The sequence below is a fragment of the Mchenga conophoros genome, linkage group LG4 (genome assembly GCF_057382185.1).
Source record: "Mchenga conophoros isolate Kocher_MC1m ecotype Shallow Benthic linkage group LG4, M_conophoros_male_GT1.1, whole genome shotgun sequence".
NCBI classification, from domain to species: domain Eukaryota; kingdom Metazoa; phylum Chordata; class Actinopteri; order Cichliformes; family Cichlidae; genus Mchenga; species Mchenga conophoros.
Genome location: NC_140529.1, coordinates 2,948,843 through 2,959,782, shown reverse-complemented (window position 1 = coordinate 2,959,782; position 10,940 = coordinate 2,948,843). Strand labels below are relative to the sequence as shown.

At 43.1% G+C, this 10,940-nt stretch overlaps 1 protein-coding gene across 1 annotated transcript in view; it reads left to right on the top strand.

Moving 5' to 3' along the window:
- LOC146575276 (protein NLRC3-like) overlaps nucleotides 1–10,940 on the top strand; it is a 227,691-nt gene that overhangs the window by 168,100 nt on the left and 48,651 nt on the right. The gene's annotated exons all lie outside the window — the stretch shown is intronic.

The window sequence follows — 10,940 nt, the reverse complement described above, 5'->3', positions numbered from 1 at the left end:
ACAGAGTCCAGCTGCAGCTAGAATCAGCTCCCCTCTGTGAACAACAGCACAGCGTCAGTGTTTCACACTCAGTGAAAGGAGGAAACAGCAGAAGAACACCATGTGTGCTACGTTTCCCAGGACACACTACAAACTGCACAAATACAGAGCAGCACGTGGAAGGACCTGGAGCTGCATTTACAGAGCTGCAGACAGCGTGATGTCCTGTATGGACAGGTGGAAGGAACCAAGTCCTCAGCTGGAACACTCGTGTTTGTCCACAGACAGGAAACACAGCAGGAAACTTCCTCACAGAAGTGCAGCTCATGGATAACACACTTCCTGTCAGTCAGAATGAGGCTGCAGCCAAACACAGAAAGGTGTTTTTGTCCAGATGAGCCCAGAGAAGAAACACGAGTGTTCACAGACATCAGAAGCTCAGAGAGGTGAAACATGAGGTTGGAGTCCTCGTCAGCATCCAGAAGAGCTGCTGTGAAACCCTGAGTACTCATGACAGACTCTGATGGCACAAACACATCATGATTCAAACAGAAAGACAAACATGGAGCTCCTGATCCTCCTGCATGAGAACAAGCTGACATGAGCGCTGTGTCTGAGAGTGTCTCCCTGTCACAGTGACAATAACACAGCTGCTGCTCACAGTCATTAAACTGACCTGAGGTCAGCTGTGCTCCTTACATATGAACCATGTGACCTCACATCAGTGCTGTGGATGACTGTAGTCATAGAAGAGTAGAGCTGTAGCAGGTGGTGTGAGGAGGAGGTGGTGTATTGTAGTTAACGCAGTACTGAAACACTCCAGCAGAGGGCGCTGTTAAGTCCTTATTGTAACACAGTTACTGTGTGCAGTTAGACTTCATACATAATCTGCACTTATTTCCATCAGACATGCTGTCAGGAAATGATTGGTTTCTATTGATTCTACTTCCTGTTGACTCGTTTGATGACAGTGAAACAATCACAGCTGATTGTGTGATGATGTAAACTGTCACTGTTACATTCAGTGTGTGTGACATAATGTTAGTGCAGGCTGATAACAGCCTGGTTCTGTTAGAAACACATGAACGTGTCCATAGATCAGTGTGTGTTTAACATGAGAGCTTCAGCCCTGCTGATGTGTTAAATAAAGACATGCAGGAAAACTGATGAGACTCTGAAATAACTCTTTATATTTATAATGTAACTCTGCATCAAAAGAACAACAAAGGATCCCAGACAGGTTTCTGTGAACAAAGACCATTCTGATGTTTCTGTGTTTCTAACACTTTGACATTATTAGTAAACAGACTGCAGTGAGCAGCATTTATAAAGAGCTTCTATATAAAGATATGACAGCTGTTTGACAAGTTTATCACTCTGTGTTTGGACCTGATCAGTCCAGCTGTTTACTTGAAACATGTTCATTTACCTGTTCTGTTATATTCATGTTCTTGTCTCTGTTGAAAACACATTTTAATGTCCCTCAGATTTTTCTCCCAGATGAATAAATATAAAAATGACACAAACTGACTGCAGCTACTTTTTGTCCTTTCTGTCAAAAACCTTCATGTGACTCATGAGAGACACGTTTCAGCTGTTTGTGACAGATCAGAGGCCAACAAGTCATTTATAACACTTTCCATCATTGTTTAAAGTTCTCAGTGTTTCTGTGTTGCTGCGTATAGGATCTCCCAGCATCATCACTGTGCTGTCCAATCATTGTGTGCGAGGTTACCCTTATAGTGCGATGTGTGTTTGCACAAAGAGAAGCATGTGTGTCAAATATAAATAAGCACAGAACAGAAACAGCTGCTCGTTTCTTCTGTTTAGAGTCAAGTTAGTGTTTTGTGTCTTTGTTTGAGGCCTGATGTCGAGCAGAGGTGTGTGTAACTGCACTGCTCTGTTATATGTGTGAAGTGTGTGCTTCTCTTCAGCATCATCTTTGTCACTGCTGATTCCTTTGTGTCATCATGTGTTGAGAAGAGAGAACAGTTATAACGGAGGAGCAAAAGGAAGCCCTGAAATCTGCATCAACAAGGAAGTGTTGGCTCACCAGTGATCCCAGCAGAGCCACTGGTTTGGCTCCAGTTGTTACAGATTCAATGATGTTGTTGCTACAGATACATGTCAGCATCTTTATTGAATTTAATATGAAGCAGAAATGGTGTCATCAGGAGAAGAAGAGGAGAACAAGTCCGGCGAGGAGGCAGCAGCTCTTAAAGATGAAACAGCAGCTCAGCCCTGAGCTCAGAGAGCTGCACATGAAAAAGCTCCTCAAGCAGATCCTGTCAGAGGTTTGTCATCAACAGGAGGAACTGTTCACATCATAGGATGAAGATGCTGTCAGCTGGATGAAGAAGGTTATTTAATGCAAACGTTCACACTGAAGTCAAATTGTTGTCGTGTTGAACAGATTCATGTACTGATCGTCTCCAGAATGTTAGAAGAGCTTCAATGAATCATTAGAAACAACTTACAGCTGCACAGCTGTGTCAAACACATCTGTGTGTCATTGTGGGATTGTTGTGTTTCTACATGTGACACACGTCTAAAACATGCACACAATCTGAACACAAACAGGGACTCATGTGTTCCCACAGCCAGATGCTGAGAGCCATTTCCTTGTAGTCCTGTGTCTACATACATGAACCATTAGATGTTATTGGAATGATTGTCAGCTCTGATAGTTTCATGTGTGTTTAGCTGGACGCTGTTTGATCCTCGACATGTTTAAAGGTGTCCAGTCCTGAGACACTGGGGCTGGAAACAGCTGTGATGTCATTGGACTGTCACACAGACAGAAGTGCATGAAGTGAGCAGCCGAGGAGCCGCTGATGTTTTGGATTCAACAGCATTTGAAAGGTCGACACAGACACATTTGCACACAGAGAGCTGAATCTGTCATATGCCACAGTGAACTCACTGTTCAGTGTTTTTCAGGAAGCTTCTTAACTGCCTCTGCTGCCAAACAAGCAGCTGATGTCCTTGAGAAGAAGCTGAAGAAGTCTTCAACAACAAATACAGGAAGTGGACTTTCAAATACTAGATTCACTTTAGACTCACAGAGAAATGACTCAACCAGCTGTGTTTGACTCTATGAAAGGTCAGTGTGTGTCTGCACACAGACTGTTGTGTTGGACTGTTATTCAGTTGTCTGCTGAATGTTTTCAAATGTCTGCATCTCAGCTGTGATGAGGCTGGGGGTCATGGGAGGCCACCGTAGCAGCCTCTTCAACATCATGACATCATCATAAATGCTGCTGGACTGTCTGATGGGCTGACGGTGAAAAAGCCGTCGGGAAGGAAACAGAAGACGTTTCAGAGGCTGCAGCAGATTTCTTTGATTCGGGGCCTTTTTCAGCTTTATTGGACAGAGCAGTGAAGATAAGTGACAGCAAAGCAGAGAGAAAGGGGGCGTGGCCCGGGTCAAAGCCAGGCCAGCTGCTCTCCACCTCGTGGTCACCTGCTCATCCTAGTGAGCTCCACCAGCAGCCCTTTCACACACTTTACACTGTCAAACACTGTGTGTGGACCTCAGCTAACAACAGGCTACATTTAAGTCTGGACTACATGCTTTTATATTGTTTTTATTCCATCAGCAGCTCAACATCATGAGCAGCTTTGACATAAAGACATCAAACTCAAGCTGACTTCAAACTACTTTTAATACAGGGGCTCAAAAACAACAACATCTTTATTATATATCAGGACACAAAGTCATTTCATCTCAAAGGGAAACAGCTTTATTTGGAATAACCAGCACTATCAACTGGTTTGGGATCTCCACCAGTTTCATGTCTTTGCAGCTTCTCCAACAAAGTTCCTGTAAAATCAGCATGTTTGTCTTTATTGGTTTGATAGTGATTGATTATTCAGTCCCAATCTGCTGTCATCTAAAGAACAAAATGATGTTTCTATGAGTCACAAAGCTCCAGATGTTGTCGGCTTCACAAAGAAAACAAAGAACTTAAACACAAAGTGTTTGGAGCCAAAATGTTCCCAAGCTGCTCTTTTTGAAATGGCAGAGGTACAGTGGTGTCTAACAGCACACTGTGGAAGGCAAACATGTTATTGTTGGATGAAACTTCATGAATCCTTTGTAGATTTGAGCTGTTGGAGCCTTTCTTTTCTCTTCAGGTGTACAGATGCTGAGGAGGCAGGTGAAGCAGGTGGAGCTGTTGTGATGCTGGCAGAGGGTGTGTCTTAGTAACTCTGTGAGGCAGAACTGGATCCAACATTGTGGATGTGTTGATGTTGGAGCCATTAAGAGTCTCTGGCCACACTGTAGGATTTCCCTTTGATCCACTGTGGGGGCATTTTGGAGTCTGTCAGTGAAACTCTTCATGTTTGTGTTTGACTCCAGTTTATAGAAACAGAGAAATGTGTCATGCTTTTGTTCGGCCTCCACAAATACACACATTTGTTCATTGGTTGGACTTTTTGGAAGGAGACACATTGAAGACCTTGTTGTTTCCTGTGGATCCGACACAGAGAGTGGACTTCAGACAGAAAGCGTGGAAGAGATTTTAGAGGCCGTGTGTGGCAACAGGAAGTTTCTGTGTGTTTGCTGATCTTACATGTGGAAAACAACACGTGATGTTTGTGAAGTCCTACAATGATCATTGTTCTCACAGCATTTTGAGTGGGAACAGTTCAAACTGGGAGTAGTGGGAGTTATTTACTGATTGAAACAAGCTGAATGTTTCTGTGACGATGAAGATCAGCAGCTCAGCTGATCAATGAACTGACATCTATCAGTCGTTTCATGAGATGAAGTCATCAGCAGACATTTGTTCTGACTGTGTGATGAATGTCAGAACGTCAGGGCTCTGCTTTAGTCACTGCTTGATGATCATTGGCTCATTGTTGAATCCAGGGCCCAGTCTGACCTCTGACCTTTGCTGCAGGTCTTCTGTGTTATCTCCACTTTCATGTCTGATCTTCTGCTGTATCGTCCAAAATAAACATCTGGATCATTTCCAACACTTCAGCAGATCTTTAGTTTGGGCAGTGCAGCACAGAATAACACATATTGTACTATACTGCCCACTTCCTGATCTTATTGGATCTGTGTGTGAGGTTGGTGAAGGAAACACATGTTTACTGAGTGAGTCGCTGCCATTAGGAACTAGTTTTTATATCACAGCCTGGAAATCACACAGGACCATTTCTGCAAGTGAAAAGTCGTCATTGGAGGAAAATCATTGTGTAGTTTGTGCGACTGAAGAATTGTCCCAACTACATGTGCTGCTGACCCTTGACCTTTTCTTTAGGTGCACAGAGGAGTCTGTGGGAACATCCAGAACTGAGGCATCTTGTGTACAAACGTGTTCAGACCAGATGTCAAATGATGTCAGATGTCATCCGTGAATGGATGCAACTGTGGATCGTTCCAATAAAATGAGGCAGTTTTGTAAGTACAAGCCCACTACAACCCATCATCAACATTTTAAATTACATTATACATCTTCACTGATATAAAGCACCACTATTTTAACCTGATTCACTTTTTCCACCCTAACAGTTCATTCCTCAAATCAAACAAGATATTTGACCCTAAAAAAATGCATCAACAAATAATTTTGTAATAAAATATTTATTCTTCAACTTTTACAAGTGAAATCAAACAAGTGTGTTTAAGAGTGAAACCAGAGTGGAAGCTGCTCATATAGAGTCCAACCCAGGCTAAAGTAAGCTGAGTAGAGCAGCACCATCAAAGTGTCGGCTCTCTGAACACGGTGCAAGATCGCCATCTGCAGGACAAAACTAGTTTTTCTCGCCCTCCTCGTCAACATCAAGATGATGTCATCGTACAGCAACTGATTCCCTGTCCGTCTGGAACAAAGCATTTACATTAAAAAGACATTTACAGAAAATACAAACACCAACAACACATCTCATCATCACATGATATTTTATTATTTATTATATTATATATTTTTATTGTACCATCAACATCAACAAATACCAGCATATTTTCTTTGAGATTGAGTAGAGTGGACCTTTCCCTTGGTTCACTTCCTGCTCGCAGCATCAGCTGACCTCTGACTTCCTGGTTAAGGTCTCTCAGCGTTGACTGGAATATCAAATCGGACTCACACCATGTTCTTGTAATGTGGTCATGTCTGTCAGCTGATTGAAGAGCATCTCTGGCCTAAACACAATAGGAAGAACAACAACACGGCAAAAAAAAACAACACATTTCCATATTAGATGAAGGGCACCGTAACTGGAAATGGTAACATTCATCTGATGCTGCTTTGGATTTATCTTCTGTTTTAGATCAACTTTGATCACTTCGAGCCATCTTAAGTCCGTTTGTTCTAACTTCTCACTAACATCTCGTATGATTTCAGATCCCTGCTGTTCCCCAGCTGCCCTGTAGGTTTGTGCTTTGACCTCCAGAGGGCGACACATCAGCACAGACAGAGAGCTCCATTCAAACTTTGCTGCCATCAGGAATAATTCTTCAAATATAATCATCAGTGTTTGAGCAGTTATGATATCAGGGACAATCTAGACATGTGTGACAATACTGAACATGTCACATGACACACCTCAAACATCATGTGATCCACTCTCAGTCTGCACTTTCATTCATGACTTCAACAGGTTGAAATGAGCTTTGAAGAAACATTCAGTGAAATAAATCTTTCATCACAGGATTCATGTGAGCAGCAGATGAACTTTACAAAGAATCAGTGGATTTATCTTCTGTTTTAGATCAACTTTGATCACTTCGAGCCATCTTAAGTCCGTTTGTTCTTCTCACTCACTAACGTCTCATATGATTTCAGATCCCTGCTGTTCCCCAGCTGCCCTGTAGGTGGCCTCAGTGTGTCTCACACCATTTACAGATGATTACAGGTCATTTACAGTTCAAACAGGTCCAACATAAGAAATATGTAGAAAATATCCTGCTATAACAGTTTGGGTCAAAGTGCAGATGTTCCAGATGTTCTGAGTCTGTCTGTGTTTCATGTTAACATGTAGATGTTGGACCAAAGTGAAGCTTTAGTTTGGGCAGCTGCTGAAGGAGAGGAACATTGCGTTCAGGTCTGGCAACAGGGATTACTACACCACAGCCCGATCCAACCTGAAGAAAGGCATCAGAGAGGCAAAGGGGGACTATAGGAGGAGGATCGAGGACCATTTGAAGAGTAATACCAGCCGGCAGGTGTGGCAAGGCATCCAGCACCTAACCAACTATAAGATCAATCTCGGAGCTGCGGACGGTGACCTGGAGCTGGCAGAGGAGCTGAATATCTTCTTCGCCCGCTTTGAGACCAGGGTACCGGAGGTATTGGAGCCACAGCAGCAACACGCCACCCATAGCAGCACCACCCTCACCCTGGAAGAGCACGAGGTGAGGCGCATGCTGCAGGCTGTTAACCCGAGGAAGGCGGCGGGTCCTGATGGTGTGCCAGGTCGAATATTGAGGGATTGTGCAGGACAGCTGGCTGGGATCTTCACCAGGATTTTCAACAAATCCCTCGCACAGGCGACTGTCCCACTCTGCCTGAAGTCCTCCACCATAGTCCCCTTGCCTAAGAAGCCCCACATCACCGGCCTGAATGACTACAGACCGGTGGCACTCACCCCAGTGGTAATGAAATGCTTTGAGAAGCTGGTCCGCAGACACATCACAGCAGCCCTGCCCCGCAGCCTGGATCCACACCAGTTTGCCTACAGAGCAAACCGATCCACGGAAGACGCTGTAGCCACAGCACTCCATGCTGCATTAACTCACCTGGAAGAGCATGGTAGCTATGTGCGGATGCTCTTCGTGGATTACTGCTCAGCTTTTAACACCATCCTTCCACACAAACTGGTGGCCAAGCTACAAGACCTGGGGCTTCCATACAGCACCTGCATGTGGATCAACAGCTTCCTCTCGGGCCGTAGACAGAGAGTCAGAGTTGGCCATCACACATCCTCAGCCCTGAGTCTCAGCACTGGCTCACCCCAGGGCTGTGTGCTCAGTCCACTGCTCTACTCTCTCTACACACACGACTGCACTCCTCGCCACCACAGCAACATCTTTGTGAAATTTGCAGATGACACCACAGTGGTGGGGCTCATTTCCAAGGGAGACGAGTCTACGTACAGAGACGAGGTGGAGCAGCTGACGTCATGGTGTAAGGCCAATAACCTCCTCCTCAACACTTCAAAAACCAAAGAACTCATAATAGACTTCAGAAGGAAAAAGGCAGAGATCCAACCACTATTCATAAATGGGGACTGTGTAGAAAGGGTGGCAAGCTTCCGCTTCCTGGGAGTCAATATAGAGGAGAACCTTTCCTGGAGTGTGAACACCTCCGAGCTGCTGAAAAAGGCCCAACAGAGACTGTACTTCCTGAGAATTCTCAGGAGGAATAACATCACACAGAGACTGCTGGTGTCCTTCTACAGAGCCACCATTGAGAGTGTTCTAACTTACTGCATATGCATCTGGTACACTAGCTGCACAGGGGCTCAGAGGAAAGCACTCCAAGGGATCATTAACACCGCCCAAAAGATCACTGGCTGCCCTCTCCCCACACTGGAAGTTCTACACAACGCCCACTGTTTTAAAAAGGCCCAAAACATCATAAAAGACACCTCACATCCTGGCCACTCCCTGTTCGAACTGTTGCCCTCAGGCAGACGGTACAGGGCAATCAGAGCAAGGACTAATAGACTCAAACACAGCTGTTATCCAACTGCAATAACACATCTGAATACTACAAAAAAATGTCCATCACGCCACTCTTGTGTTAATCTATGCACGGTCTGAAGCATGTGTGTGGGAATGTATGTGAATGTTTTACTGTTATATCTTATTAGTATTTTAAGTATTCTATCTATTTTATTTATTGAATTTTATTGTTTTATTTATATTTTGATATTGCTAGGGATGATGCAATGATCGGGGACCATTCTTAATTTCGTTGTTCTCATGACAATGACAATAAAGTTTCTGATTCTGATCTGATTCTGATGTGACAGCAGGAATGTGAAGTGTAACTCTGAGCTCTAGGAAATGAAACTAAACGGACTTTTTCTCCTTTATTTATAGTGTTAAAAATCCCAATTCTTTGAATCTTTGGGCTGAAGGAAGGACAATACTCGGTGTATAAATGCTCAATCAACAATCAGTTATTTCCATACAATTCAACACATAAGAGCATTACAACGTCCGGACGGGAGAGATGCCTGCAGAGGGTCAGCAGCATGTCTCAAAATGGTGACGGGTTACTCAGCTTTTTATACTCTCTAGTGGCCCCCACCTAGTCGTAAAAGCCTAAACATTCACATTCTTTCTCTCTTACGGCGCCTAAATTATGACCTCGGCTCCCTGTCTTCTCTGCTCCCTGCAAAGGTGGGGGTGTGGAATGTTGTCTATCTCCCTAGACACCAAGTCTCCTGCTTACAACCTTCTCTTGATGATTCAGCAGTAAAGCATGTCAAGAAAACAGTATAAGACATTCACAGCCGATCAAGGATACAGAGTGATGCACACTTATCTAATGAACTACAAAATGATTATGTTCTTTTAACTCAAAAGTATAATGAGGACTAAACTACATACTGATCACACACTCTATATTAAAGGGTATAATATGATCTACAGCAGTATCATAATTCAACTACTTTGATTACATATATAAGGTAACATATGATAACAGAATAATCTCAACAATAGGAAAGTGTAGGAGAGCAACAGATGAACAAGCGTTACTGTAACAGGAAACACAAGCACGTCATCAGAGGACCTTTATGTTCATCATCATCACTGTTTCCTTGTTCTGTCACAAACACACAACACTTCCTGCTCTCTCTCTGATGGATCTGATTGGCTGTTTCATTCCCAGGAGGTCAGGGCGTCACACCAACAGCTTTAACTGCACAACGACACACTTTAAATCATCTACAGACAAACCTGTGTGTTTGATTTATGAAGAAATAATAAAGACGTGTGTACAGCTGTCCATGAAGCAGCTTCTCACACAAACTCTGACACTTCAGCCACTTTAATTCCTGCAAAGCTGCGTAATAAAGAGCTGTGACTGCTATGAGCTGCTGATGATGACTGCATGAAGCTCTCAGCTGAAGCTTCTTTCATTTAGTTTAATGTTAATGTCGCCTTTTTAAGCCTGTGTGAGGATTTTAATGACACACATTAAAGGAGCTTCTTTGATTAGAACCAAATTCATGTTGATTTTCAGCCTGAAATGATAAAAACTTTAATAATTCTGTTTATAATCATCAACCTGGAGACTAATGAAAAGTATAATAGTGAAAGAAAGCCTTTATTATTTGAGTAATGCCTGAATCTGCTCAGAGACGGAGACAACACAGAGGTGTTGATGACAGTTTGACATTAACTGAATTAAAAACAAAGTGCTCTTATTGTGAAAATCTGCCTCCTACTTCTTTAAATCATTTTTATGTATTTTTTAACCTCACAGTGAAACATTGAGGCATTAATCTGACACAGTTTGATCAGCAGCTGTGTTTTCACTGACGTTTCACTTTGATTTGTTCAGACTGAGCAGAGAGGATCGGTTCTCTGTGTGCGCACTGCTGAGAAACAGAAGCTCATTTCTGCTGTTTCATGAAAACAGTGTTATGGAGGAACAAGAAGTTCAGCCTCTAAACTCTCAGCGTGAGGACTGAGTGAAGAGTTTCAGAGCAGAGAGTTTTGGCTCACAGCTTTTAGCGTCTACACAAAGAGACGATTACGCACTTGATCTGAGAACATCTCCACCTCCTACAAACAAACTCTCCTACGAGCAGCTGTAACAACTAGGGATGGGTATTGATAAGATTTTCACGATTCCGATTCCATTTTCGATTCTGTTTAACGATTCGATTCTTTATCGATTCTTATTTTTAAAAAGGAGAACACTAAGGTCGATTAGCTTAGAGCTTTGTTTTTTATCTTCTCTTTGAACAAGATTGAAATCTAGGAGTAACAT